General features: G+C 39.1%; 1 long non-coding RNA gene across 2 annotated transcripts; it reads left to right on the top strand.

Annotated features, from left to right (window-relative positions):
• The first annotated feature begins 398 nt into the window (after positions 1-398).
• LOC111722803 lies at positions 399-25,593 on the top strand. 2 transcript variants are annotated; one of them, XR_002771465.1, is made up of 4 exons: positions 399-461; positions 10,409-10,555; positions 11,550-11,662; positions 25,166-25,593. It is a non-coding gene; the product is annotated as an uncharacterized LOC111722803 (long non-coding RNA). The 2 variants fall into 2 exon arrangements; XR_002771464.1 differs by lacking the exon at positions 399-461 and adding an exon at positions 9,054-9,296.
• The last annotated feature ends 1,797 nt before the right edge of the window (positions 25,594-27,390 follow it).

Here is a 27,390-nt window from a genome sequence, read left to right as displayed (position 1 = left end):
ATACTGTATATAAAAGGCGAAGGTGGGAATGGGAAGGGAAAGAAAGGGAGAGGAAAAGACCGGTACGCGTGGTATTTGAGGGGACGGGAAACGCGGCGCCGAGTGGCGGTGTGCGAATATACCGTATTTGAGTAAACCTGATTTGAGGTGAAGGGGCGCCAGTGAGAGTGGAGAGATCGAGGCTTGGATGGCTGGGAGCGTGTGGAGGGAGCAGAAAGAAGACACGCATGCGTATTTGAGACAGCAAAGTTGGTTAGGAGTTGGCAGCCGCGGCTGGGAGAGAGAGAGAGAAAGAGAGAGAGCAAGAGAAGGCGCGCGTGCGTAATTGAGACACCATTATGACGGTTGAGTTCAACTGTAGGGAGGGAGAGATGCGCATGCGTATTTCAGACGGCATGCCTGGGAAGGGAATGGAGGCGCAGTGTGCGTGTAGTTAAGGTTGCAATATGGCGTGGGGGTAGGTAAGTTATCGTTGCTCGGCCTTTTTAGGCTGTCAGGGTCTGCAGAGAAACCCATCTGCTTTGTTAGTTGGGTGAACTGATCGACCAGAGTTGGAGTTGTCTTGGGCTCTAGCCAAATCCACTAAGATCCCAGAATCTTAGTCCCTCGCTGGCCTGTCGATAAGTGGGTTTGAAATTGCGGAGGCGATGACTCTGCAAAACGTTGCGGCAGCTGACCGTGTTTAGGAAATGCGTAAAAGGGGATCATTTGGAGACAAACCACATTTGGGCAGTGCACATTCGGAGGGCTCTCTGCCTGGGTTGGCGATTTGGGGCCGCTATCCTCGGTTCTGGGTACACCGTTTCATCGCGTTACAGTAGTAAAACAGTGGTTGCAGTGTGAGACTCTGTTGTGGTAGCCAAAAGTCTTTGACTTTTTCCCTTGATAACATAGGAGTGAGGATTTGGCTGCGTTTCCAAACGCGTTACACTTTGCTTTAAACCTGGAGTTTGGGCAAATGGCTGCATGGGCCCCATACTGGTGTAAAGTAGTTAATGCTAGTGATGATATGAGCTCTCACCCTTTCCTCTATTATTTTCCCTTCGGTAGAACTTTTAGCGCGGTTTTGTTTAGCCATTAGACTGGAGTTTTCTTTAGGCAGCTGCACTTTTCTTCTGAGGGCCACCAGTAAAGATCTGTTGGTAATCGCTAACATTGATAATTCACTGTGTGTGTGTGTGTGTGTGTAATAGAAAGGACACAGGATTCAAAACTGAGGAATACATCTTTACAATAACCCTAGATAAAATCTCATGCTGGACCTTTTCCTTTTCTGGTCCTGTTTTCTTGTAATAATACTTACACTGAAATGTCTGTAGCACATAGTATGTGCGAAGTACTGGTCTGTGTGCTTTAAAACATGCCTTAACTCATTTAGTGTTCTCAACAGTCGTAGCAATACTATTATTCAGTTTTTACAGATGAGAAATTTGAGGGGCATATATTAATTTCTCCAAAGGCTTTGCAACCAGTTGAATGGCTGAGACTGGATTTTTATCCAGGTAGTATGGCTCCAGAATCTGTTATCTTAAGCATTATGTTTTATCGCCTAAAATGAAAGGGCAAGTTTAAAGGACCCTTCTTTTATGATTTCAAATTTTGTTTGTAACTTACCTAAGCCATTTTAGAAAGGAGAGTTTTTACTGCTTTCAACTCCACGCATAGTGCAGAGTTACATCCCTAGGAGACAAAAGGGTGAAGAATTGTACTACTGGGTTGGCTATCCTTATAACTACCCATATATTCCGTGCTTTTTGTTCTGCAGAGGGTCTAAAATGGCCGACTGCCGCAGGCTGGACACACCCTTCTTGTTTTGCCAGATTTTCCATCTGATGTAACGCTGAGCAAAACCAGCTATGTGTTACATTAGAAAATTTTGTTTGTTTTTAACCATTGTTAGTATTTTGTTGTGTTGATCCAAATGTACAACAATAAAAAGATTATTGCCTTTTTTCTTGTAATTAAAGACTAAAAATACACAAATTTCTTACATTATTTGGTTAGGTTACATTTATTGTAGTGGAATTACTACAACGAAGGTTATGAACATTTTTAACGTTCAGTATGAATCGCCAAATTTCTTCCCACAAAGGTTGTACCAGTTTCTACTCACATAATCACTGAATGAGGTTTTTCTTAAAAAATTATTTTTATGGGTTAAAAACCAGTATTATTTTTTAATTTCTTGGTTATTAGTGAGTTTGAATTCTTTTTTCTCCGTGTTTTCTTAGGTTTCCTTTAATGCAATGATAGTTTAAACCTTATACTGATTTATCTGTTGAAGTTTTAGTTTAGTGTTTCTTATTTGAATGTGTCTGTAAATAAAGACTACTAATGTAAATAAATCTAGAGATTTCTGTAATGTTATGAATACCTACTCCAGGTTATTGTTTGCTTTGTTTTAAAATTTTTGGCCAGTAAAGATTTGAAATCAAGTGGTCAAATCTATCATCCATTTTGTGTTTTTTTTCTTTCATTGTTTAGATTTGAATGGCTCCCCCAATCTAGAAATTTGGTAAATATTCATTGTAGCTTTGTGTAAAGATAACCATCAAGTATGGGGACAAAAAAAGCCATAGTTTCACCACCCAGAGATAACCAGTGTTCATAATTTTGGTCACTTCATTCTCTGCATTTTTCTATACATTTGATTATGTATGTGCACTATTTTATTTTGTTCTGCTTTTAACATTATAACATATGTATTTTCACTTTAACATTTTTAGTAATTGTCACTTAATGGTTTTTTGATACTTGTATGAAAGTATTTTACAGATTTTCAGTGTCTTAAGTTATGTAAAAAATGTCTTCATTTAGTTTTTATTAATCTGTTTTAGGTTATGTCTTTATGTTGCTCTAGAAATAGACTTACTTGTCAAAAGGTTTGAACATTATAAAGAGTTGCCACATTGCTTTCCAAAAAATTGTGTTAATTTTTGACCACATTTAAGTACTTAATTTTTTTGGCTAATTTATATGTGAAAAAAATGAAATCTTCATTTTATGATACATTTCTCTTATTGGCAAGGCTGGACTTCCAGATCTCAATTATTCTTATTTTCTTTTGTGAATTATTCAATTTGGGCTTGAATGGTACTTTTAAAGGACAAATGTTAATTTGTTGCACATATGCTCCTGGTAATATTTATTGCCATTGAGTCTGAAGAAAGGCTTAATGTTTGTTGCTATTGGGTCTGAAGAAATGTTTGTGTTTCCAAAGACAACTGTTGTATAGGATACATGTCAGGTTCTTCGTAGTCATTTTGAAATAACATAAGTCTGACTTTGAAATAGAAAGCCATTTTTTTTTTTTATCTAAAAGGAAAACACTTTTTTTTTTTTAAAAGACAGAGTCTCAATTTGTCACCCTCAGTAGAGTGCTATGGTGTCACAGCTTATAGCAACCTCCAGCTATTGGGGCTTAGATGATTCTCTTGCCTCAGCTTCCCAAGTAGCTGGGACTAAAGGCACTCTCCACAACACCTGGCTATTTTTTGTTGCAGTTTGGCAGGGGCCAGGTTTGAACCTGCCACCCTCGCTATATGGGGCTGACGCTCTACTCACTGAGCCACACGTGCTGCCCAGGAAAGCGCTTTTGAGTCGTGCACTACAGTGGTGCTCCCTTGTTTTGGGAGTAGGTAAAAGATGGGAACATTTTGTCCCTAGTAAGAAACCAGTTTAGATGAGAAACAAAACAGTTGTCTTCTCACCTCCATCCATTCAGGAACTAGTCTTATTTTAAATACTTGTTGAGTGATCTGAGAGAGGATATGGGCAATAGAGAAATGTCCACATTTATAAATACTTCTAAGTGCCAGGGGTGTGTGAAATGCTAATAAGAACATACTGTAATACCTGAGAAGGCCTCAAGAGCAGACCAACAGTTGGTAGAACGGAATAGTGTGTAGGTGAGAGCAGTGTAATAACTTTAGGGGAAAGTAGTATGTTAAGCTTATAAAATAACAGACTCGTGGACATATTGCATCTCAAAACCGGGATCTCAGTGTAATTGTGAATTTGATGTCATTGGCCCAATTTGCTGGTGCAGAGGAAAGTGAGCCATTAAAAACCTAGGTCTGGGGCTGGGCGTGGTGGTTTACGCCTGTAATCTTAGCACTCTGAGAGGTGAAGGTAGGTAGATTGCCCTCACCTCACAGGTTGGAGACCAGCCTGAGCAAGAGCAAGACCCTCATCTCTGAAAAGATAGCTGGGCGTTATGATGGTCACCTGTAGTCTCAGCTACTTTTGAGGCCGAGGCAAGAAGAAAATTGTTTGAGCCCCAAAAGTTGGATGTTACTGTGAGCTATGATGTCACTGCACTCTACTGAGGGTGACAAAGTGCAACTCTTTCTCAAAAGAAAAAATACCTAGGTCTGTCCGGGCATGTCTCACACCTCTATAATCCTAGCACTCCGGGAAGCTGAGGAGGATAGATTGCCAGAGCTCAGGAGTTTGAGGCCAGCCTGAGCAAGAGGGAGTCCCCCTCTCTACTAAAAATAGAAAAACTAGCCAGGCTTGTGGGCATTGTGGGCACCTGTGGTCCTAGCTACTGGGAAGACTGAGGCAAGAGGATTGCTTAAGCCCAAGAATTTGAGGTTGCTATGAGCTATGATGCCAGGGCACTCTACCAAGGGTGAAGGAGTAAGAGACTCTGTCTCAAACAAAAGAAAACAGAACAAAAAACAAAGCTAGGCCTTATTAGGTATGGGGCACAGAAAAATGCTATTCTCTATAAAGTGATCTTATTTACAGTGATAATTTCTCCTCAAAAAGCCTGTTATTATCACTCACCCACTTTTGAAAACAGAGTGGGAAAATTATATTGTCTCTGTGTTTCATTTTTTTTACTTATGATATATATGTAAACTAGATATTCATTTTTGATTATTTATTTATTTTGCAGTTTTTGGCCAGGGCCGGGTTTGAACCCACCACCTCTGGTATATGGGGCCGGCGCCCTATTCCCTGAGCCATAGGCGTTGCGCAATAAATTAGATATTCTAAAAGGTCTTGAGGTGTCTAATTCTGGTTTCCTAAAACTGAGTCTGTTATTTTTGTCTGATTCAGAGAATCTGTTTTGTTTATTAAGTAAACCTTTCTAGCTTGTTATTGACTCCATGAGCTATATATTATATTTATCTTACATTTAGTAGTGTTCTTTTATTTTTTCATTTAACAGTAGGAATTAGATTCAATTTAGAGGTGTCAGATGAGGTGTTACTGCTCTTTGCTATTCATTTATACTGGGTTAATCCAGTTAGTTGTAAGCTCCTATTTTTCAGCATTTTGCTAACTGCAGATACTAAACCAGGCTCATGTGTTTTAGGGTGGGGAGGTTGAGAGGTGCATAAACAAAAAGAAGGAAAAAAGCTCATGTTTTAGAAGAGGTTGTTGAAAAAAGGTGCTTTGTTGGAGATCTGTAACTATCTTAAGCATGGAAGTCCTATTTTACATCCTACTAGTTTTTAAATCCATCTGTGATCAGGGGTTAGGGTGAGCCTGGGTATTTGAAATAGCTGAAGAGCATTTAATGGATGATTCTGTGATTCATTTCTCCCATCTCTTGTTACAGCCAGCAGCAGCCTGGAGCAGCACTTCCTGGAAAGAAATTTACATCGGCCATTATAATACAACCTGATAAGTGTTACAGCACTTATCAGATTGTATTGTAACTGTCTGTGTATAGCCTGTCTGTCTTCCCATGTTATATTAGACTGTGAGCTCCTTGAGGGCAGGGATGGTATCTTCATCTTCAGAGCCCAGCCTGGCCCATTAGTAGGCCTCAGTAAATGTTTATTGGATGAATAAATGAATGACTCATCAACAAACATTTATTGTGTGCCTGCTAAAGTGATCTCCACAGGCTCTGGACTGTTAGCTCTTTTCTTCAAAAGGCATGTGGTCAGAAGCTGGTTGTTTCCTTTTAGTTATATTTGTATCTTACGAAGAGTTTCTCATGAGACAATGCTATTTTTGTATTTGGATTTCAGTCATTGGTATTTACAAGTGTTGCTACTGTTGCTCCTGCTGGCACTTACTTTCTCCATGGGACCTGGGTGATAGCTGTTAGATTGGGAGTCTCATTCTCACAGCCCAGTGTTTGCTAAACGGTTCCTATTTATAAGCTTATCCTCCCTGGGTCATCCTCCAAACACATAGGACTCCTACATAGGGATCCTTGTTCTAAACCAGGGTTGGGCAAGATGTATGGCCCATAGATTCTGTTTTTGCAAATGAAATTCTGTCAGAACATAGCCATGCTCATTCGTTGCTGCTTTGTCTGGGGTCACTTTGGCACAACAACAGCAGAGTTGAGTAGCTGTGTTGGAGACATTGTGGCCTGCAAGGCCTTTACAGAAAAAGATTGCTGAGCCTGGTCTATATCATCACTCAGCAGTGATCGTTTCATTTCCTACTCCATTCACTAGTGCAAAAAATCATTTGTTATTGCTTTTGACAAGTCTTTTCCTTGTTTTACATATGGGCCAGCTAGGACACATTTTAAACTGGGAGATTATAAGGCCTCCCCCAGGGTCCTGCTGTTAGTTAATCAGCTATGCCCTGTCCTTCAATATCCTTCAATACAAGTTTCAAGCCTCAGCTCTGAAAATACCTTTTATTATATCCTATCTTGAAGCAAGTGGACATAGAATGCTTGATGCCTTCTCCTTTGCTTTCCTCCTTCCTACACAACTCTTTGCATTAAGAATATGGAAAATAAGGAATTAATGTGGCATAAGGCAGAAAAATAAGCTGAGACAATGGTTAGAAGGTCCTAGTGCTAATTTTTAAATGAAGAGGAGTCTTTAAAATACTCATTTATTTAGACTTACACAGGTAGTAAGCCTGGACTTCTAAGACCTTGGAGCCTTTCCCCACCTGCTTCCCCAGTCTTAGAGGAGGCACTCTCTTGGTAACCTGCCTGTGAATCATGGTGATTGATTCAACTTTAATTTTTTTTTTTTTTGAGACAGTCTCACTATGTTGCTTTTGGTAGAGTGCCGTGGCATCACATCTCACAGCAACCTCAAACTCTTGGGCTCAAGCAATTCTCTTGCCTCAGCCTCCCTAGTAGCTGGGACTACAGGTGCCCACTACAATGCCCAGCTATTTTTTTTGTTGTAGTTGTCATTGTTGTTTAGTTTTTCCAGGTCGAGGTCAGATCCACCAGCCTTGATGTGTATGGCTGGTGCCCTACCCACTGAGCTACGGGCACCACCTGCTTCAACTTTAAAAAGTCAGCAAGCTCCAGGTCAGATGCCAGAAAGCTACCTCTTAAAAAAAGAGGGGGTGGGGTAGAAAATACCAAATAGGCTCATTACATATATATGGGCATATTCTAGGAGCAAAATAGAATTTGGAAAGGTCTTACAACTTTCTTTTTTAAGTTGCTTGCTGATTTTTCCCAATACTGTATTACAAAAATTTTCAAACATATAGAAAAGTTGAAATATTCATACAGTGAAAAGTCATATGCACAGCATTTAACTATATAGTCACATGTACCTTAACCAGCTACATTCTGAGAACTGAGTACTTAGGCAGTTTTGTCATCATGTGAACATCATAGAGTTTATTTCCTCAAACCTAACTGGTATAGCCTACTATACATCGAGGGTATGTGCTATAGCCTACTGCTCCTAGGCTATAAACCTATACAACATATCACTGTACTAAATACTGTAGTCAGTTGTAATACCATGGTAAATATTTTATGGGTCTAAATGTATCTAAACAGATAAGGTAGAGTAAAAATATGGTATTATAATCTTATGGGGCCACCATTGTATATGTGTTTGACATTGATCAAAACATTGTTATGTGGGTAGTGACTGTGTTTTATCATATTAACTCATCTTTGTTGATTATGTTTTAAAATTACCTCTGTCATCCATTTTAATCTCATCTGTATCTGACCCATCATGGTGTGAAAAGTAGCTTCTTTTGATTCTTACCTGTACCTTCCAAGTTGTCATGAATACCACCATAAGCTAACTATGTAAACAAATCTGCCTGGGAATGGGAGCCCCAAGGAGAGAAGCCATTTTGTTTCTGAAAGAAAAGGGCTGTGGCCCACTGTTGTTTACTGGAAAAGCAGGAGGAAGGAAAAGTGCAAGTCCAGGTCTAGCGTTATATACTGCCCTGTGCTTTATTCATTTCTCTGGCTTTGGGCAGGTGGTTTTCTGAGCATCCTCTCCTGGGTTCTTTCCTTTAAGAACTGATAAAGGATAGCTGGGCATTGTGGCAGGCACATGTAGTTCCAGCTACTTGGGAGGCTGAGGCAAGAGAATCGCTTAAGCCCAAGAATTTGAGGTTGCTGTGAGCTGGGATGCCACAGTACTCTACCAAGGACAACATGAGACTCTGTCTAAAAAAAAAACTTGATAAAAGAGAAACAACAAAGCAATAAAGTCACATTGAAATGCCAATGAAGTGATACTTACCATTAGTTTAACTCTTTGTAATTCTAGCAAATAGATTTTTAATTTGGGCTTCTGTCTAATTGTATTCTTTTAAACCTTTTCTGTTAGTGACAGCCATAACCACCATTTCAATTAGGAATTGTGGGGTGAATTCCCACATAAAGCTAGCTAAATGAAATGTGCTCTTTTAATTCCAGAAACTGAGTGAAAAGACTCATAAGTATTGTGTGTTTTGTAGAAGCCTTGCTACCTGGGAGAACATGGCAGAGCTTGCAGGCGAGGTGGTAGAGGTCCTGCATGGAACTCTGACCATGCAGTCAGTCAGCCTGCCAGATGTGGCCCATCTGTGCAGGAGACATGGCTCAAAGGTTGATGGAGTGAAAAACTTCATGGTAAAAGCAAGTGGCTTCCAAAACCACAAGAAAACAGTCATTGAGCCTGTTTCTCGGAAACTTAATTGAGTACATGGAAGAAAAAGTTTTACTCCCCTCTTTGTCCTGACCTTTAACTTTGACAAAGGAAGTCAGATAATGTAGGGTTGTTTTAGGTCTTTAGAGAGGAATAGCCTGAAGGCTAGTCTTAAGATGGTTATCTTACTTTCCTGGACTTTCTGTCTTTATTATAGTTTAAGATAAGAATAGAGAATGTTAAGATTATTGATCAATGGGGTGTACGTAATTAGTTTACTATAAAAGGTGATGGTGAATGAAGACATTTGGTTACTGCCACACGGAGTAGTAGTAGTTTCTTGCTTTCATACAATTCCAGGAGCGAGCTTGCACCTGCGGCCAAGCCGTCCTTCTCTCCCCGCGAGAAATCACCACCCAGCAAGGAAGCACCATGAAATGTTACTTATCTGTATCCACGGACATGGTAATGGCAAATGTTACCTGTTTGTGTTTATCTCCTTTGATTTGAACTCAAGGATAGAGACCACCATATCTGTTCTGTTGCAGGGCTAGAGTGCAATGATACTCCAGCATGCTGGCTAATTTTTCTATTTCTTATAGAGTCTTCTGGGATTTGCATTGAGAGTTGCCTGAATCTCACTGAGTAATAGGAAACTTAGCAGCATTAGCTGGTGTGGCCAGCAACTAATGTTAGCAACTAATAGCCTGGGCTTTGGGCCATTGCTGAATTGCCAGATTTTCTGAGTTACTTTTCATGCTAAGCAGTTAGGGACTAGGAAACTTTAAAGCTATAGGCTGATTCCATAAAAAGAAAGGACCCTTAAGGATCCTTGGTTTATTCTTTGTGGTCTCACGTTTCAGAGCCCTGTTCTCCTCAGTGATTGAGTCTTGGAGGTAGGGGAATAGCTGTTAGCCTACCAAACTCCTTGTGTTCCTTTTGATAATGTAGGAAGCTAAGTGAGAAACAGATGTTTGATTCCTTTTCAGTTATGGTAAGGTGAGTCCTGGTGGAAGTTGAGGTTATTAATCAGGGGTTAGTCCAGATCCCAGAGTTTTGTTACTTTTCCGCATCAGTGTGAATCAGGTGCTGTTTGATGACTAAATGAAAGTTTCATTCACCTTTTGGGGACTGTTTTAGTCAGAAGTAAAGAATGTCGATTAAAAAAAACCAGAATGTCGATTCATTAACTGCTAGATGTAGAAGGCCTACTAGGGGGTCAATTTTACCCCCTATTCAAAGGTAGAGGCATTGAGGCCCAAAGAGGGGAAGGACTTGAAGGAAACTAGGAAGGTCAGCCTTAGAGTTTACATCTGAGCTCTAACACTTTGGTATAGTCACTTATTTAAAATGGGAACAAGAATCTAAACAATAATTGTAGACCTTGTAGTAGCTTTTTCCAGACAAAGAACATAATAGTGATGCTAACGTGAATGTTTAGCAAGAGTGAAATCTGAGGTCCATGATGTAGCTGGCTGGCTGGCTTAATAGAGGTGGTAAAACTAAAATGAAAGCTAGATCTCAAACCTTAACTGTTTGGTCTTACATTTGTTTCCTTCCTTCTCCCTATCCTGCAGGTGACAGCAAATGCAATCAGAAACTATTCCATTGGTGAAGAGGTATATTGAGCCCTGCCTGGCTAACCTCTAGCAAGGTTATTAGAGAATTGGGAGAGGCTCAAGTCGGCATCTTGCATATGGTTATCAAACATTTATGAAGTTTTGGTAAGTGGTTAGTGGCTTTGGTGGGCTTACCTAGTTAGTGGGAAGGGGTGGGGAAAGTGGTCTTAATAGGCTTAGGGCAGTTACTGGATGTTTTCCCATTATGATATGAAGAAAAGTCTTAAAACATTCAGGCTGTACTAGAGAGCATAAAGAGTCTAACCTCTCCTTTTCCAAACATTCTCCCATTTTTACAGACAGGAGAATTGGAAATTATCCCAAGATTATAGCTAGTTGGTATATAAAATGGATTTGAATCCATACTAGTACTGTGTCATCTACCCAGTGCTTCCTCCAGATTCCATTAAATCTTTCATGCTGAAAGATTTTTATGGTAGCTTCTAAGATAATACTTAATGATGAAAATTTCTGTGGTATAAAATCTTATTAGACATGAAGTCACCTGGGGTTGCTCATTAAGTTACAGATTCCTGGGTAGCCAGAAACATTGTCATTAGTTAAGAGCAACATTAATAACCACCTGTTACTTAGACTGATGCTCCTTGCCTAGTAAGTTCACCAGAGAGCCAGGATAAATCACTGTTAACCATGGATGTCCTTGTGAGGCAAGGTATCAGTGATTTTGGTGGGGGTTTCCCAGTTTGTAAAAAAGAGAAGGGAAAACGGTCATGATGAGGTATTTAAAGCCTTCCTTTAGTAATAAGTACCTACTAAGTGCCAGAGACCCTGTAGACATTACCAAAGTCCTGCCATTATAGATCTTTCAGTCTTGTGAGGTAGGACAAAAGAATAACAGTAACTGTATGATGTATCATAGTATTAGATTGATTCCCTCCTCCCATTCTGATGTGAAAAATTGTATGTAAAAATGGGTAGGTTAAACTAAGCGACGTCTTGTGTTTTTCCTCCCCTCTTACCATTATTTCTTTTAAAACCTGCCATTGTCTCTCCATGCAGTGAAGGCTGACCAAGTTGACTGTGGAGTAGGTCATAGGGGATGCAAACAGTCTTTTTCCTTTTTGTAACTTCTCATTAGGCTGGATTGTGAAGGATATCTATGAAAGGTGTTTTAGAGTCCACCAGATCTTCTATGTGAATGACTATAAACCAAAAGAGAGGGTCTTCTCAGTGGTAACACAGTGATTAAAGGTAAGTGGGGAAGAGGGACTGACTTTGCCCTGATTTCTGTCAGGGAAGCTCTTGGAAATGCATTTCCAGAGCACAAGGCCGGTAATTTTGAAGCCTGCAACTTAATCCAGGATATAACTTTCTTAAAACAATTTGGGTAGATTATATGTTTACCTAGTTTCTGATCACCTCTGCTGAGGGTCATAAGAACTGAAATAGTTTCCAAGTAAGCTAGGTGGCATAAGCTCCTGTTACTGTAAATATTATGTTGAAATACAATCATGATTATTCATTATTGTCTGTGGCTACTTTTGTGCTATAGTAGAGTTAAGTAGTTATGACAGGTACCATATGGTTCATGAAGCCTGAAGTATTACCATCTGGCCCTTGACAGAAAGTTTGCCATCCCCTATACTCACAAATCTTCCTCCCTCTATTTTCTTTTTCATGGGGCTTGCATTTACAGCTGATCCTAGAATGTATGGAATCTCAGTCATCAGTTTGCTTCTGAATTTCTTCCCACTCATATTAAGTTCACCAAGACAGCACATTCACAGAATGGGTTTATATTTATGGAATTATGTTTTATATGTGTTGTTGTGGTTGAGTCATTTATCATGTGTGGTTCTCTCATATTTTCCCTTCTTTTCAGGGATAGCTTTTCTTTTCTTTTCTTTTCTTTCTTTTTTTTTTTTTTTTGAGACAGTCTCAAGCTGTCGCCCTGGGTAGAGTGCTGTGGTGTCACAGCTCACAGCAACCTCAAACTCTTGGGCTTATACAATTCTCTTGCCTCAGCCTCCCTAGTAGCTGGGACTACAGGCGCCCACCACAATGCCTGGCTATTTTTTTGTTATTTTTGGCACTGTTGTTTTAGCACCCCTTGGCGAGGTTGGAACCCACCAGCCCCAGTACATGTGCCTGCACCCTAACCACTGAGCAACGGGCTCCAAGCCTCAGGGATAGTTTTTAAAATTCAGCCACTCATGAGTATCCAAAGTGTTTTTCTAATTATGACTTTATCCTAATTTTAATTTATTTCCCCTCTCTAGTTTAGCTGTGTATTTCTGCAGATGTTTGACCTTTCTGGGGAACAAGCACCCTTAGAAGGTTAGGTTTCCATAGTTCTCTATTGGGGAAATAAGTGACATTTCACTTTTTAAAATTTGATACCATTTATTGAGCACCTACTACATGTTTCATGTATATGGTCTCACTGAATCTTTACAAAAACCCAAAGATTTTGTGTTAATCAGTTATTTGATACCTAGGTCACTAATCCATGTTAGTGTTTTCTATTTAGGTGGTTTAGCAAAATGTAATAACCTGAAATGGAGTAAAAGGTCCTTGAATTATTTAGGAAAAACTTAACTTGATGGGTACAAAGTACAATGCTCACTGGAATCAGAATTAGAAGACAGTTCTGATCACTTACCCCCTACATACCTTTCTTCACCCTTCCGTGGCATATCATGCTTGCCGTATATAGAAATGATTATCCTTTCTCTATTTAGGAGTGAATTGGTAATGCGCCTCTAGCTAAAGCTCTTCTTTTTTTTTTTTTTTTGCAATTTTTGGCTGGGGCTGGGTTTGAACCTGCAATTTCTGGTATATGAGGCCGGCACCTTACTTCTTTGAGTCACAGGTGTTGCCCATAAGTAAGCTTTTCTTAGCAGACTCTCCTTTCTACTTCTTTCTCTTTAAGACCAGGCATATACCTACTTTCCAGGAACCTCCTTACTCTTAACCTTTTCAAGGCAGGTAACAGCTTTATACAGTAGTAAATAGGGTCTCATGCTCAAAGAGACTAGGGCCACTTTTTTCCCTTTTAATAGCTAATTATTTGAGGATGATTGAGTTTTCGGAAAGGCTTGGAAACTTTAAAGAATTTGGTTAACGTTTTAGGACTTTAATGCCAGATGGGACCAGATAAAAATAGTCATTAGTAGAAGAATTCCCAGTATGTCAGTGTCAGGACAAACCTTGGTAGGACACGTGGATGCAATCACCTTCTACAGCAGGGTCTTAAATGATGACAAACACAATGGTCTGCCACAGAGAAATGAGTGTAAAGCCGGAATGGCTCAAGAGCTGGAGGTTGCTGTGAGTTGCTTTGTAAAGCAGGAATGGCTCACTATTTAGACTGTAAGTTCTTCTTGATTGAACTCCCCTTTATTTTATTTATTTATTTATTTTAAGATAGAGTCTCAGTGTGTCGCATTGGTAGAATGCCATGGCATCATAGTTACAGCAACCTCAGACTCTTGAGCTCAAGTGATTCTCTTGCCTCAGCCTCCCTTATAGCTGGGACTATGGGTACCCACCACAACACCTGGCTATTTTTTGTTGTTGTTGTTGTTGTTTGTTTGGCAGGCTTGGGCCAGTTGGAACCCACCATTCCCAGTGCATGTGGCTGGCATCCTAACCGCTGAGCTATGAGTGCCGAGCCTGAACACCCCTTTAACTGGTGGAGTAGCACTCGTCATTGGCCTTTGCATGGCCTTGCCACTTAGGGGCTGTATGGAGTGCTAAAATGGTTCAAAAATAAAGTGAAAAATGGTTATGTGTCAGCCCCACTCAGAGCTCCAGAACCTCCATTCTGAGTATAAAAGTCAGTTTGGGGCCTTAATTTCTCTCCCAATTCATGACAAAACATTCCTAAACTAGGCTCCGAATGTTTTGGTGACTAGAGAGAGACACTCATTAAGGATGAGAAAGATCAGGTGGCCCCCTCATAGTCCCTAGGTAGAAAGGATTCCATTTTATGGAAAAACCTTTGGTTTCCTTTCGTAATAATGTTATGTAAGCAAGATTTTTCTCTCTGAACCCTCCTTGTATTTATTTTCTTTACATTTTCCTTCTGTGATTGTTTTGTCTGCCTTCTTCTTTGTCATAGGTATGTCCTGTTTTTAATTCTCCTTCTCTTCTCCTTGCTAGGCCACTCTTTGAGTCTCTACTACATTCCCCAACCAATTTAAAGTCTTTTTTCTTTTTTTTGAGACAGGGTCTCATTCTATTGCCCAAGCTAGTGTGCAGTGACTTTATCATAACTCATTGCAGCTCACTGCAGCCGCAAACTCCTAGGCTTAAGTGATCCTCCCATCTCAGCCTCCGTAGTAGCTAAGGCTACAGGTATGTGCCCCCGTGCCTGGTTGATTTTTTAATTTTTTTGTAGGATAGGATCTTGCTATTTGGCTCAGGATGGTCTCAAATTCCTGGCCTCAAGTGACCCTTTGGCCTTGGCCTCCCAAAGTGCTGGTTAGGAAGTTGTGAGCTCAGACCCCAATTTAAAGTCTTTTTGTCATTACCAGTATTGGTATCTATCTAGACTATGAGGTGTACCCAGCAGGTTTCTGTTCTTTTTTTTTTTTTTTTTTTTTTTTGAGAGAAAGAGTCTCAAGCTGTTGCCCTCAATAGGTGCCATGGTGTCACAGCTCACAGAAACCTCCAGCTCTTGGGCTTAAGCGATTCTCTTGCCTCAGCCTCCGGAGTAGCTGAGGCTACAGGCACCTGCTGCAACACCCACCTTTTTTTGAATGTAGTTGTCATTGTTGTTTGGCAGGCCCAGGCTGGATTCGAACCAGCTGTTTCCGGTGTATATGGCTGAACTACAGGCATTGAGCCAAGTCTCTGTTCTTTTTAAAAAGGTAGTATTAAGAGGGAAATAAAAACTATTTATGATCCCACAACTCAGACATGTGCTATTTTTAGTGTTATAAAAATTTTTCTTTGTACATAAACATACTTTAGGCCTTAACATTTTTTTATCAAAATATTTTAAATGGAATTTTAGTTTACTTTTCTGATTATTTTCTTTAGAGAAATTTCTGGTTTCAGAACCAAGCTTATTAGAATTCAATGTGTATGTTAGCACCACTAAAACTAAATAGACTCAGGAAACAGATTTTGAGTGGGTGCCCCTACTTTTTCTTCCTCTGGTTCACTCTATGACACAGCTAAGTGAATATATATATAGCTGAATATATATATATAGAAGTGGTCTGACCTTAGGTCTTTTGTCTTTTGTGCTCTGAAATGTCTTTATTTCCTCATCTGACCATAATACCTCCTTCCTCTTTCTCTTTTATACACAGGCAACTATATTTATTCTCTCCTGCAATATAATTAATCTTTTCTCCCTGTTTAAAGTAGCTACCTGAATATATTTATGCATTTTGGGGGTATAGTGTATTGATTTTTAACACAATTTGCAGTGCTTACCTGAAACGAATATATTTTTCACTTCATTTACTTAATTATTATGTTAAGACCCTTGCAATATGCTCCATAGGTGTGCTCCCACCGTTTACTCTCCCTCTATCAAACCTCCTGCCTCCCCTCCCATCTGCCTCCACTTCTCTCCTTCATCCTGGACTATACCTGTGATCTATCTTTCATAAAAAAGTGTGAGTAATTATAAATTGGTTTTATAAAAGTACTGAGGACATTGGATACTTTTTCTTTCATTCTTGAGATACTTTACTAAGAAGAATATGTTCCAGCTCCATCCATGTAATCATAAAAGAGGTAAAGTCTCCATGATCTATGTGTATGTGACTTAATAAAAGGAAAAAAGTATCTAAAAAGTGAAAAGAAAAAAAATAGCTACCTGATTCATATAATGAATAAAGATCACATGGACTCAAAAAGTAGAGGTGTGGGTAGCCTTGGGGAAGGCACAGAGTCGTGGAGTCACTGTTGCTTTTGATTGTCTTTTAGAGTTGGGGAGTGCATGTGATTCTGGAAGGATCAGGAACTCTGGACAGTCTATCTTGTAAAAAACTTTTTAGTGGCTGGGTGCGATAGCTCATGCCTGTAATCTTAGCACTCTGGGAGGCCAGGACGGGAAGATGGCTTGGGTTCAGGAATTAAAGACCATCCTGAGCCAGAGTGAAACCCTGTCTCTACTAAAAGAAGTGAAAAATTCACTTGTATTCCCTGCTACTCAGGGGGCTGAGGCAGGAGGATTGCTTGAACTTAGGAGTTTGGGGTTGTTGTGAGCTAGGCTGACACCCTGGCACTCTAGTCTGGGCAACAGAGTGAGATTCTTGTCTCAAAAAAACAAACAAAAAAGAAACTTTTTAGTGACAAGGTCAGATAGATTATTATGCTTAAGAATATTATATGCACTGAGATCATTTGTACTTTTGATGCATTACCATTTTCACAGTACCCCATGATGATCCTTAATTTAAGAAAGTGATGAGGGAGGAAACTATGTAGAGGTACTTGGAGATGGTTCTAAATCTGTCTTATACCTTAAGGGTTACATAATGCTTTGCATCGGTTACTCATTGACAACTCTTTGTTAGTGATAATTTAAGTGTTATGCTGTTTTATATGCTTATTAGTTTCTATCAGATCTGTGTTCCTTTATAGGACCTAGTTTTGGAGGTTATTATTTTCTCAGCACCCACTTGTGAAGTCACACATACTTTTTGTTGTTGTTTATTGGCGTCATTGCTTCTAATCATTCACTATTCTCTTTCTTACACCAGATCACAATATAGTATTCTGACTTGAATAGTCAGCACTTGAATAGTGCTACTTATTAGGAGTGGTCTCTAATTAATTTGATGAGCTATTATGAATATTATTTTCTTGATTTTGCTAGGTGTAGGTTTTCCACTAGGTCTAGATTTTGTCCAGCATCCCATAAAGGGATACTCCGCAGTAGGGGTTGGCAAACTTTCTGTAAAGGGCCAGGTAGTCTGTTCAACTCTGCTTCATGAAAGCAGCCATAGACAATATAGAAACAAATGGGCATGATTGTGTTTGATAAAACTTCACTCACAAAAACAGGCAGCAGACTGGATTTGGCTCATGGGTTGTAGCATGCCAACCCCTGCTCTATAGTATACCTACACAAACATTCAGAGTGATGTTATTCACAATATGTATAATATAGTAACAATAACATAGCTTTACTTGACTCAGCAATGAAAAGTCTCTTGTGATCTGTGCCTTATGTGAGTGACTGATGAGTGATATATAACCTTCATGGGCCATGTTATTAACCATTCCTGTAGAGGAAACTATTCCTTGACACCAGGCTTTCTTTGTATGTCTTAACAGTGACATTGTCAGCTCTATATTTATTTTGTTCACCAGTGTGTTTTCTCTTCTATTTCGGTTCATAAGTTAATCTAATACAGAGGTTACTTTGGATATAATTACTATCTTTAACAGTCAGCATAGGGGGGCTGTGGTTATGGTAATTTGCTATGTCAAACCATAGATTTGGCTTTAGGGATTAGGAAGAATTAATTCTTCTATTGATATCTCAAAAGGTGATGGACAAAGAAGCAGGTATCTCAGTCAAGTAAGTAATTGTTGAACATGGAAGTAAATATTTTGCTTTGACTTTTTGTTGTATTTGTCATATTTGATAGTTTTCCTAATAATGAGCCAACACTGCATTTCTGGAAAAAATGTCTACTTTTCAAGGATTTTGAATTATGTTTGCCAGATTTGCTAATTTTAATTTCTGTATTATATGTTCAGAAGCGATAGTTTGAGGGGGCAGAGCAGTCTTTGTTAGTTGTTGATATTAAAGTCACCAATGAAATCTTTTGTTGCCTGCTTTTTTTTGATACAAGAGTTTTGCTCTGTCACTCTGACTAGAGTATAGTGGCATCATAGCTCACAGCAACCTCAAACTTCTGGGCTCAAGCAGTCTTTCTGTATTAGCCTCCCAAGTAGTGAGGACTATAGGCATGTGCCACCACACTAGGCTAAATTTTCTATTTTTAGTAGAGACAGGGTCTCACTCTTGCTGAGGCTCATCTGGAGCTCCCAATCTCAGGTGATCCTCTTGAGACCACTAGGATTACAGGTATGAGCCACTGTGCCTGACCTGTTAACTGCTTTTTTAAACCAATCAGATCTCTGACATACCCCATGCCATTAAATATGCCTCAATAACATCTTTTTAAAATTGCTGTATAATACACCACTGCATGAATATAAAAACTTAATTGTATTTGATACTGGGCACCTTGTTTTCAGTTACTGCCCTTTTAATTGTGCATAATACTACAGTGAACCTCCCTGTAGATAGATTTTTGCACATATCCATATTTATTTCCTGAGGTTAGATAAACTGTACAATACCTCTAGTAGTGTATGAGAATGTCTATTTTTCTTTTCTTTTCTTTTTTTTTTTTTTGAGACAGAGCCTCAAGCTATCCCCCTGGGTAGAGTGCAGTGGCATTACAGCTCACAGCAACCTCCAGCTCCTGGGCTCAAGCGAGTCTCCTGCCTCCGCCTCCCAAGTAGCTGGGACTACAGGCGCCCGCCACAACGCCCGGCCATTTTTTGGTTGCAGCTGTCATTGTTGTTTGGCGGGTCTGGGCTGGGGATTCGAACCCGCCACCTTAGTTGTACGTGGCTGGCGCCTTAGCCGGTTGAGCTATAGGCGCCGAGCCAAGAATGTCTATTTTTCTTACTTGCTCACCTTCCTCACCCTGTATTATAGTTTTTTAAAAAATTGGCCAATTGCAAAGGTGAAAAATAGTCTCCTTTGATATTTTAGTTTGTATTTATTTGATTCCTAATAAGATGGAACAGATAAAAATTTTGAGTCATATTGTTTTAGTTTCTTTTTTACACTGATTTTTTAATTTATCATATGTTATAGGTATTTTCCCCAGTTTCTCCTATAAATGATTAAAATTTTTTTTTCAGACAGAGTCTGACTTTGTTGCCCTTGGTAGAATGCTGTGGCATCATAGCTCACAGTAGCCTCAAACTCCTGGGTTCAAGCGATTCTCTTGCCTCAGCCTCCTGAGAAGCTGGGACTATAGGTGCCCACCACAAAGCCAGGCTATTTATTATTATTTTTTAATAGTTTTTTTTTTTTGCAGTTTTTGGCTGGGGCTGGGTTTGAACCCGCCACCTCCAGTATATGGGGCCGGTGCCCCTTTGAGCTGTAGGCGCCGCTCCACCAGGCTATCTTTTAAAATTATTTTTTATTAAATCATAATTTTGTACATTGATGCATTTATGTGGTTCAGGGTACTGCTTCTATATACAATGTGAAATGTTTACATTGAACTAAGTAACACATCCATCACAATTCTACTCATTTCTTAATAGTTTTGAAATATACCATTGCATCATGCACATTAGGTGAGGTCCCCCCAAATACCCTCCCTCCTCCTATATCCTGCCTCCCCTTGCTTCTGTCTCCTCTTCCCTTCTACTTTCTGGACTATAGTTCTGTTTTGCCATTTGTGTGAGTGTGTAGGTGGTTATATATTGATTTCATAGTAGTATTGAGTACATAGGATACTTTTTTTCCCCATTCTTGAGATACTTTATTAAGAAGAATATGTTCCAGCTCCATCTAGGTAAACATAAAAGATGAGAAGTCTCCATCTTTTTTGTGTCTGCATAGTATTCCATGGTGTACATATACCAAAATTTGTTAATCCATTCATAGGTCGATGGGCACTTGGGCTGTTACCATGTTTTGACTGTTATGAATTGGGCTGCAGTAAACATTCTGGTACAAATGTCTTTGTTGTAAAATAATTTTTGATCATCTGGATATATACCTAGTAGAGGAATTGCAGGATCAAATGGTAGGTCTACTTTTAGTTCCTTGAGTATTCTCCAAACTTCTTTCCAAAAAGGTCGTATTAGCTTGCATTCCCACCAGCAGTGTAGAAGCATTCCCTTCTCTCTTCATCCATGCCGACATTGGGGATTTTGTGATGTGGGCTAATCTTACTGGAGTTAGATGACATCTCAAAGTGGTTTTGATTTACATTTCTCTGATGCTTAAGGATGATGAGCATTTGTTCATGTGTTTTTAGGCCATGTGCCTGTCTTCATTAGAATTTTCTGTTAAAGTCTCTTGTGCACATAGAAATGGGGTTTTTTATTCTTATCGATTAGTTTGAGTTCTCTGTAGATTCTAGTTATCAGACCTTTGGTAGGTCATGTTGGAATAAACTGCAGAAATCTTCTCCCATTCTGAAGGTTGTCTGTTTGCTTTACTTACTGTGTTCTTGGCTGTGCAAAAGCTTTTTAGTTTGATCAGATCCCAGTAATAGATTTTTGGTGTTGCTTCAATTGCCAGGGGGGTCCTCCTCATAAAATATTCTCCCAGGCCAATTTCTTCAAGTGTTTTCCCTGGATTTTTATAGTTTCATGTCTTAAGTTTAAATCTTTTATCCAGTGAGAATCAATTTTTGTTAATGGTGAAAGGTGGGGGTCTAGTTTTAGTCTTCTACAGGTCGCCAACCAGCTCACCCAGCACCATTTGTTAAATAGGGAATCTTTCTCCCACTGAATATTTTTGATAGGCTTGTTGAAGATCAAATGACAATAAGCAGCTGGGTTCATCTCTTGGTTCTCTATTCTGTTCCATACATCTACTGCTCTCTTTCTGTGCCAGTACCATGCGGTTTTGATCACTACAGATTTATAGTATAGCCTGAAGTATGGTAATGTGATGCCTCCTGATTTGTTCTGATTTCTGAGTAATGAATTTGCTAATTGAGGTTTTTTCTGATTCCATATAAAATGAAGTACTACTTTTTCAAGTTCTTTAAGGTATGACAGTGGTGCTTTAATAGGGATTGCATTAAATCTGTAGATTGCTTTGGGTAGTATGGACATTTTAACAATGTTGATTATTCCCAGCTATAAGCATGGTATGTTTTTCCATTTGTTAACATCTTCAGCTATTTCTTTTCTCAGAGTTTCATAGTTCTCTTTATGGAGATCTTTCACATCCTTTGTTAGGTAAATTCCCAGATACTTCATCTTCTTTGACACTATTGTAAAAGGAATAGAGTCCTTAATTGTTTTTTCAGCTTCACTATTGTTGGTGTATATAAAAGCTACTGACTTGTAAGTATTGATTTTGTATCCTGAGATGCTGCTATATTCCTTGATCACGTCTAAGAGTTTTGAAGTTGAGTCCCTGGGATTTTCCAGGTATAGGATCATGTCATCAGTGAAGAGTGAGTGTTTGATCTCCTCTGATCCTATTTGGATACCCTTGATCGCCTTCTCTTGCCTGATTGCAATAGCTGAGATTTCCATTACAATGAGGAATAGCAGTGGAGACAGTGGGCATCCTTGCCTAATTCCTGATCTGAGTGGAAATGTTTTCAATTTTACACCATTCAATATGATATTGGCTGTGGGTTTGCTGTAGATGGCCTCTATCAGTTTAAGAAATCTCCCTGCTATGCCTATTTTCTTAACGTTTCTGATCAAGAAAGGGTGCTGGATATTATCAAAGGCTTTTTCTGCATCAATTGAATCATATAGTCTTTGTTTTTTATTTTATTGATGTGATGTATTATATTTATATATTTGCATATGTTGAACAAACCCTGTAACTCTGGAATAAAACCAACTTGATCATGGTATATAATTTTTTTTTATGTGTTGTTGAATCATGTTTGCTAAGATCTTATTGAATATTTTTGCATCAATATTCATTAATGATATTGGTCTGTAATTTTCTTTCTTTTTTGGATCCTTTCCTGGTTTGGGTGTCAGGGTGATATTTGCCTCATAGAATGTGTTGGGAGGTATTCCTTCTTTTTCTATGCTTTGGAAAAGGTTGTATAATATAGGTACTAGTTCCTCTTGAAAGGTTTGATAGAATTCTGATGTGAAGCCATCTGGTCCTGGACTTTTCTTTTTAGGGAGATTTCGTATTGTTGATGCTATTTCAGTGGTTGATATAGGTCTATTCAAGATTTCTAATTCTTTCTGGTTGAGTCTAGGAAAGTGGCATGCTTCCAGGTAATTGTCCATTTCCTTCAGATTTTCATATTTCTGGGAATAGAGATTTTTGTAGTAATCATTCAGGATGTTTTGACTTTCTGAAGTTTCTGTTGTTATGTCTCCTTTATTATTTCTCACAGATGATATTAGAGATTTTACTTTTCTATTTCTGGTTAGGTTGGACAAAGGTTTATCAATTTTGTTAATCTTTTCAAAAAATCAACATTTTATTTTGTTGATCTTCTGAATGACTCTGTTGTTTTCAGTTTCATTTAAGTCTGCCCTAATTTTGGTTATTTCTTTTCTTCTGCTGAGTTTGGGGTTGGAATGTTCTTCCTTTTCCAGTTGCTTGAGGTGATCCATTAAGTTGTTGGCTTCCTCTCTTTCTGTTTTCTTGATGAGGGCTTCCAATTCTATACATTTCCCTCTTAGGACTGCCTTTGCAGTATTCCACAGGTTTTGATAATTTGTGTCTTCGTTATCATTTTGTTCCAAAAATTTGGTGATTTCCTTCTTAATCTTGTCTCTGACCCAGCTATCAGTCAGCCTAAGATTATTTAACTTCCATGACTTTGTTTGAGTATGAAGATTCCCGTTGCTGTTGAGTTCAACTTTTATTCCATAGTGGTGCGAGAAAATACAAGGAATAATTTCTATGCTTTTACGTTTGCTGAGGTTATACTTGTGTCCTAGGATATGATCTATTTTGGAGGATGACCCATATAATCAGTTTTATTAGAGTGAAATGTTCTGTAGAGGTCTGTAAAGTCCATTTGTTCTAGGGTTAGGTTTAAGTCTAATATTTCTTTGTTTAGTTTCTTCTTGGAGGACCTATCCAAAACTGTCAAAGGGGTGTTAAAATCTCCAACTATTATAGTGCAGGAAGATATCAAGTTGTTCATATCCATTAGGGTCTGCTTTATGAATTGAGGAGCATTCTGGTAGGGTGCATAAATGGTAATTATCAAAATCTCTACATGTTGCATGTTTCCCTTGACAAATATGTGGTAACCTTCCGTATCTTTCTTTATCTTTGTTGGTTTAAAGCCATTTGTATCTGCTACTAAAATTGCAACCCCTGCTTTTTTTCTGGTTTCCATGCTTGTATTACACAAGTCCATCCCTTCACCCTGAGTCTATTTTTATCCTAAGGTAAGGTGAGATTCTTGTATACAGCAGATATTGAGTCTCAGTTTATGTATCCAGTCAAAGCCAGGCTATTTGGATCTTGCTCTTGCTCAAGCTGGTCTCAAACTCCTGAGTTCAAGCAGTCCATCCACCTTGGTCTCCTGGAGTGCTAGGACTCACACCTGGCCCTAATGATTAATTCTTATATAGCTCAACTATCTTCTCTTTGTTGTTTATTCTCTATAATACAAAGATAAATATATTTTATTATAGTTCGTATTTTATTTATTTATATTTTTAATATAAATCTTTCCCATTGGGGATCTCTTTGTCTTATATGTAACATTTTCTAAATATGTAGTTACATTCAGGGTTTGGAAGGTGGTAGCACGGGTACTCACAGTGATCTCAACAGGAAGAAATTCAGAATCTTTTCTATAGTGCTCAGCTTTTAACATGTCTTAAATAAATATTCTGTCAGTCCATTTCTCTGAATATATTCTCAGTTTTGCTGCCGCTGGCTTATGCTCTTGTCTATGACAGGAGTTCGCAAGCTTTTTTCTGTTGGGGCCCATTTTAAATTTTTTAGGCTTTGTAATCCATGTGGTTTCTGCCATTGTAGTGTGAAAATAGCTATAGCCAATATATAAATGAATGAGTGCGGCTGTGTTCCTACAAAACTATATTTACAAAAAAATGGTACTGGGCTGGATTTGGTCTGTGGGGCTATAGTTTGGCAACACCTGCTTAATGATATTTTACTCTTATGACTTCTGCTCTCATAGTTTCTGCTTAGTCATAGTGTACTTCCAACCAATTGTGGACCAAAAATATTAGGAAAAGAAAATGGGTGGTTGTGTCTGTACTGAACATGTATAGACTTTCATTGCAATTATGTCCTAAACAATACAGTATGGCAACTATTTACATAGCACTTACATTTTATTAGATATTATAAAGTAATCAAGAGATAATTTTAAAAGTATATGGTAGGATATATATAGGTTATGTATAAATTCTCTGCCATTTTATATGGAACTTCTGGAACCAGTCTCCTGTAGATACTGATGGATGACTATAAACAATCTCCCACAGATACTGAAGAACTTTGATATGATTATGCCTCTTATGGTGGGAACAGGGTCCAGAGAAGCTCTAAGAAACCTAGCAACAGGAGTTTGTGCATCTTTCTGTATTGTTGCTATTTTTGTAACTAAGCCACTCTCTTGGTTTATCTTTTGTGTATTTTAATGTATCCTTTTCAGTATTGGCTTGCCTATCCACTTTCTTTTTTCTTTACCTCATATTTTAGTTTATTCATAAGGTTCTGCTTGCTTATGGCTTCATCTTTCTCATAAACTTTGCTTGCTTCTGATCCTTCTCTCTGCCTTGTGTTGGCTTCCTGTGTATCCTTTCAGCTTTAGTTCTCTTTTCTGTGATTACTTTTGATAGCCCAATTCTAATTTCTGAGAACACAAATTTATGAGGCCTAGATTAGTTAGATAATTTATATACCAATAGCAGTTTATGGGTCTTTGCGTTCTGCTGTTAATATGATGATTACACTCAGGCTCTGCTGCCTTTACTCTTTTTCTTACAGCTTGTACTATATCTATTAACAGTTGAATTCTTTATCTTTTGTTTCAGTGATTGCATTTGCAAATGACTACAGGATCCAGATGTGGTAAATGTGTAAGATGGTTCTGGTATTCTTTTCCTTTTTCTTGAAACACTCCCTTTTGGGGAGGGTGATGGGGAAGTGTGGGGGTGGTGATTGTATTTCTTTTGTTTATCCACCTTTGATAGAAATATTAGAGGAGAGGTTTCTCTAAAGTGGGATGGTAAAGAGTAACTGACACTTTTACTAGGAGGGCAATAGGGAGTATTTGGAATTGTGGTCAGTTGGAACATGGACCTTTCATCCAAAGGGGAAGGCTTTAGTGCTTGCCTCCTGCTGATTGTTGCCCAGTAGAAATGTGGGTCTCAGATTGCCAGGATTTCCAGCTCTTGTCAAAGAGCCAAATTGGCTTCAATGTTTTTTTTGTTTCCCAACCTCCCACCCTCTCTTATAGCTTCAAATTTTTTCAGTTTCTTTTCATTCTTTTTTTTTTTTTGGAGACAGTCTCACTTTGTTCGCTGCCCCCCTCCCCCAGAGTGCTGTGGTGTCATAGCTCACAGCAACTTCAAACTTGGGCTGAGGCGATTATCTTGCCTCAGCCTTCCAAGTAGCTGGGCTATAGGGTCCCGTCACAATGCTTGACTATTTTTAGAGACAGAGGTCTTGCTCTAGCTCAGGCTGGTCTTGAACCTGTGAGCTCAGGCAATCCACCTGCCTCGGCCTCCCAGAGTGCTAGGATTACAGGCTTGAGTCACTGCACCCAGCCCAAATTTTGGTTTTCATTTGTTTTAAATGTTTCAGAATATATTTATAAATGCTTTTATAACCTTATAGCCTCTGTTTCTTCATAATTTTGGCTTATTTGTAATGTTACTTTTTTCCCACATGGTATAAAACATAGGTATGTATCACTACGTGGGGACAGGGGATTGGCGGTTTCCTTTGGGCAGTGTTTAAAACTGGGCCACAGTTTTGAATGCCATTGTATATGTTAGAATGGAATAGATTAGGAAGCCATGATAAGATACAGATAAGAAAATAGGAAGGGCGGTGCCTTTGTCTCAGTGAGTAGGGCACTGGCCTCTTATACCAATGGTGGCAGGTTTGCACCTGTCCCCAGCCAAGCTGCAACAAAAAATAGCTGGGTGTTGTGGTGGGTGCCTGTGGTCCCAGCTACTCTGGAGGCTGAGGCAAGAGAATTGCCTATGCCCAAGAGCTGGGGGTTGCTGTGAGCTGTGATGCCACAGTACTCTACTGAGGGCAACACAGTGACACACTGTCTCTGAAAAAAAAATAGGAAAATAACTAGCTGTCATTTGTACTTTCCCTTTGGTAAGTACAAGAAGCCCTCTCTATCCATGGGTTCCACATTCATGATTTCTGCCAAACATTGATCAAAAATTTATGGACAAAACAATAAATAACACAATCATAGGGCCAGGTGCAGTAGTAGTTCCTAGCCTTCTGGATGTCTGAGGCAGATGGATTGCTTGAGCTCAAGATTTCAAGATCATCTTGACCAAGAGTAAGACCCCATAGCTACTAAAAATGGAAAAGCTAGCTGGGCATCCTAGTGCCTGTTCCCAGCTACTTAGGAGGCTGAGATAGGCTGATCACTTGAGTCCAAGAGTTTGAGGTTGTTGTAAGCTATGTTTATGCCATTGCACTTTACCCAGAGCAACAGAGCGAGACTCTGTCTCAAAAAAAAATAATAAAAGTTCATAATAAAACAGCAGTAAAAATAGTACAATAAATCAATACAGTGTAACGACTATTTACATAGCATTTGCATTGGAAATAGAAGGAGGGGCTTTTGGTCTGTACTTTGGGTTGTCCAAAGTTGTGGGGAACAGGGTAGTGGGGGTTAAATAGGGGCTCTTCAATTCTAGCAAGATGCCCCACTGGTTTTGGTGGGCTTCGTGGAAAGGAAAACTGCTGAGTTGTGAATAACATTCCATGGTCTGGTACAGTCATCCAAAACTGGATTCCCCATGCTTGCCCTCTTGCCCAGATAATATAGGGTGGGGTTCTGCACCTGAATGGAAATGGGGTTACAAGTGTGAGGTACGGTACATATGGGTTGCCCAGTCCTTTGGATGATGATATGTTCAGTATTATTTGTCCCTCCTTCATAACTGGTGATAGTTACACATTTCTAGGCTGGGCAATAATATTCATTAAGTTAAGGGAGGGTGGTCTCATTGGTGGGGTCCCACAGAGGTAGAGATCAAGGTTCTGTAAGCCTCTTTCACCC

This window comes from Otolemur garnettii, unplaced genomic scaffold, assembly GCF_000181295.1.
Source record: "Otolemur garnettii isolate 467f Iridium unplaced genomic scaffold, OtoGar3 scaffold00398, whole genome shotgun sequence".
Taxonomy (NCBI): Eukaryota; Metazoa; Chordata; class Mammalia; order Primates; family Galagidae; genus Otolemur; species Otolemur garnettii.
The sequence above is the reverse complement of the archived record's forward strand: the minus strand, read 5'-3'. Positions and strand labels throughout refer to the sequence as shown.